The 3,867-nt window shown below is 46.2% G+C and overlaps 1 long non-coding RNA gene across 1 annotated transcript; it reads left to right on the top strand.

Moving 5' to 3' along the window:
* The first annotated feature begins 973 nt into the window (after positions 1-973).
* Positions 974-2,077, top strand: LOC149355566 (uncharacterized). The gene is made up of 2 exons (XR_016289726.1): positions 974-1,316; positions 1,936-2,077. It is a non-coding gene; the product is annotated as an uncharacterized LOC149355566 (long non-coding RNA).
* Positions 2,078-3,867: the final 1,790 nt, after the last annotated feature.

The following is a 3,867-nucleotide window of genomic DNA, read 5'->3' on the forward strand; positions in this document are numbered from 1 at the left end:
CGCAGGGATACGCTCCTAACGATTTACGTATTGTATGTTAGGCCAATTTTAGAATTTGGCTCTGTGTTGTTTTCAAGCTCGGCTTCATACAAACTTCGTCCTCTCATCCTTTTGGAGAAGGAGGTGCTTCGGATGTGCCTTGGCGTCCCCAAATTCGTGGCTACCAATGTGCTGTACCTTCAGGCCCGCATTCCTCCTCTGTTATCCCGATTTCACTTTCTAACTGTGCAGACTTTCCTCAAAACCTTTGAATCCCATTTTCACCGTTCGCAAAGCATTTCCTGTTGCCAGCCGACCTCCTTTTTTGGTGTCCACTGGCCTCGTTTTCATACCCCACAGGTTGTATTCGTGCAATGGCTGCTTGAGCCTTTAAACGTGCAGATTTACAACATCCTTCCAGCATTAAGCAGTGGGTCCTCTGTCCACATTGTTTTCGATCTTTTTCCTCAAAACGCGAAACTTTTACCACCCCGTATTTTAAATGGACTATTAGAGGATCATTTAAGGTCCCTACCCAAGCAACCACAGATATCCGTCGGACGTACGAGCTAGATCCGAACGTCCTTTGACGAGATCGAACGTCCATCGGACGTACGAAAACAATCCGATTTCGGATATCCGTATTCGTACATCCGCCGGACGTACGGACAGTGTCCACTTTTGTATATCCGCATGAGAGACGAGGTGGACGTCCGAAGGATGTAAGGTCGAGTATTTTCCCAGGCCATGAGTATGTAAGTTTTTTATTTCACAGAAAATTCGAGTCTTTCGTGTATGTATACTGTTTTATTTACATCAGTTGGAGGGTTTGACGCGAAGATGTTTGTAAATTGGTGCGATTCCACTCCTACCTGCAGTGCAAGAGCCGCCAACGAGCTAAATTTATCTAAGAGGAGAAGCAGGTGCTGCAGAATTTTGCAAGAACTCAATGACTAGTTTTATATTTATAAAACTTCTCCAAATTACACTGTTTTGCTAGCTAAACTTGCCATTGAAACCATTCGTAAGCATCAAAACTCCCGTGCATTCTGCTATCACCATCATCATAGATGTCAGTTCGCGGTCAGACCAATCCAATCCATCAGTACGGCTCCGTAACGCTGTTGTTGATATGTCGCGTAGTGTTGTCGCGCAGATCTTTATAGCTCTGTTATTATAAAATGTGGCTTTGTTCGGTCTGTGGACGAAAGTTGCATGTAACTTAAGCAATTCGAAAGATACGGGAAGCGCCTGAAGCTCTTCTGGAACAGCGGAATCCCGTACTGCGTCGACCTTGGTGTTAAGAAGGCTTAGTGCGCATGTGATTGCCTACGAAGGTATGTATCCAGTACACTTCTTGGAACTTTGCTTCTAGGACAATGCAGCATGCTCATATAACATTCGTTCACAGGACAGTGGGAGCAGTAAGCGCTAGGAGATGGCTTCCCCAAGTGTGTGCTGTTCTCACACTTTCGGGAGCCTACATCACACAGCTGCGGGAGCCCTCAACTCGCGCGACTAATTCCCACTCCTCTTCGAAGTTGCGGGACGGAGTGTTTTCGCATCTTGTTAATTTTTAAGGCATCGCTATGTTCACTGTGCCTATATAAAGAGTGACAACGCGCGAAAGGCAGACCATAGGAAGCACGTGAGGTCGCAGTGGTTCGCAACGGAAGCTTTGCGGCTTTCTGTGCACAGTCGCGTACAGTGCTGCGCAGGTTAGTGCCCTAAGGCCCATGAAAATAAATAAAGAACAGATACATTGTCAAATATGGTGTGGAAAAGTGAGAGCTGTTATTGCCTTATATTTATTGAGGTGTTTGTTAAAGTGCATTGTCTGTTATACTTGCAGCATTAAACACTTCTATTAATTGGTTCCAATGTTTTTACTTGGGCTACTGCATTGTGCCATTTGTTTCACATGACTGATGTTTGCCGCGTTCTTTTTTATTTCAGAAATCCTGTGGGTGGGAAGATTACGGATGTGTGTCCCAAGCTTGCCACATTTGAAGAGTCAGATTTAAGAAATTTTCCGAATGTAACCCATTGCTCTGCTGATGTATCATCAACCACAATAAAATATGCGTGCTGCATCAAATTGTTTTTAGTTTTATTGCATTGCGCGGAGTGAAAAAAGCACGCATGCACCATATATGCGAATATTCGAGAAAGATCCGCCAATGGACGTACTCAACTGGACGTCCGTCGGCGGGCGAGCCGTATACACCTTTGGCCACCTTTCGGACGGCCGACGGACGTCTACCGGCTGTTTCCGGATGTTCAGCGGACGTACAGAACATCCGAAATAGACCTCTGTCGGCCGTCCGAAGGATATCGGTGGTTGCTTGGGTACCTACAAAAATTGCAGTAGCAACCGATGCCTCTTAGTGCAACGAAAAGGCAGGGGTGGGAATTTTCTGTCCGAGTTTAGACTGGTCCTTTTCGCTGCGCCTTCCGGATTTCACCCCTATTTTTCAAGCTGAGTTTCTGGCAGTAGTTCTTGCTCTGCGCAAGATTGATCCTTCTATTTCTGCAGTGGCAGTCATTACCGATTCTTTATCTTTGTGTTCGTCCCTCGCATCGCAATTTGAGCCTTGTTCACTTGGTATGGGTACCCGGCCACAGCAGCGTGACTGTTAATGAGATCGCGGATAACCTTGCAAAGCTTCCCTAGGCGGCCCTGTGTTGCCCTTCATCCCGCCTACAGCGTATATCACAGCATCTAGGTTCCGGCGACGAGCGTTATTAAGCGCGCAAAACACAGCACTTTTAACATCGGCGGAATATCAGCATCTGAAATATTCCTGGAGCAGGAAAATTTGTCCATCTCGGCAGCTAGAAGTATCTCTGACGAGGTTGCGCTGCCGCATCCCTCCTCTAAATTTCTATCTGCACAGATCTGGTTTGGCGTTATCTCCCCTCTGTGCATTTTGCCGTGAGCCTGAATCTATCGATCATTTTTGGCTCCATTGTCGTCGTTTCACCTCTTTGAGAAGAAGACTGCTGGAGTTGCCCTTACAGCAACTTTGCCTTAGTTTGAGCAGCCCACACTTGCTATCATTTGGTGACACCACGCTTGGGTTCAGCCACAGGTCTGTTTGTGACGCTGTTCAAAATTTCTTGCTGGAATCTCGACTACCTTGCTAAAGCTTTCAGTATTTTCTTTTTATGCTTCATTATTTTTCGAATTATTCTCTCTTTTCTCTCTTTCACTCTCTCCAATCCAAACTCCTTTATATATGTAATTATTATTTATAATTATTATTATTATTATTTGTTTTGTTTTCTTTTTAATTTTTATTTTTTCATCCTCTCCGTGCCCTTCTTGTGGTAGACTGCCCCGGTGTTCCTCTCCCGTGTGCTTTCCTTTTGCCTTTACTACGTACAGGTGAATACCAACCTTTACCTACCGATTCTTGGCCGATCCCCCAGAGTGGGAATGTGCCATTCTGTCATAGGCTACAACAACAACAACAACATCTTCTTTGTTTCACCGCTGGAATGACAGCAGCGAAAGACCAGAGAGCGGCGCTTTCAGTACTACGAAGCATCAGAGCAAACAATAAAAAGGATACGAAGATGACGTACTGAGGGCGCAATTTTTTTGTGAGGGAAATAAAGGCGCAGTAACCCGCATTTTCCGTGACCTACTCTGGTGTAGGCGCTGGGTAAAGATCCTTGCATATATCTCGTACTTCTTCGGATACCCTGGGCTCCAGTCCTTCGCTAGTCGACACCCCTGTGCACCGTGCTAGCCGGAGAAGCCAAGGCCTACCTCCCGAGCACGGGCCTTTAGAGTTTGCCAGGGCACCCACTCATCGACCTGTCATGCAAGTTGCGGCCTACTACACCTTACAGAATCCGCGACTGCCCAAACCATTCCAGGGC

This window comes from Amblyomma mixtum, chromosome 3 (assembly GCF_055824585.1).
Source record: "Amblyomma mixtum isolate Tamu chromosome 3, ASM5582458v1, whole genome shotgun sequence".
Taxonomy (NCBI): domain Eukaryota; kingdom Metazoa; phylum Arthropoda; class Arachnida; order Ixodida; family Ixodidae; genus Amblyomma; species Amblyomma mixtum.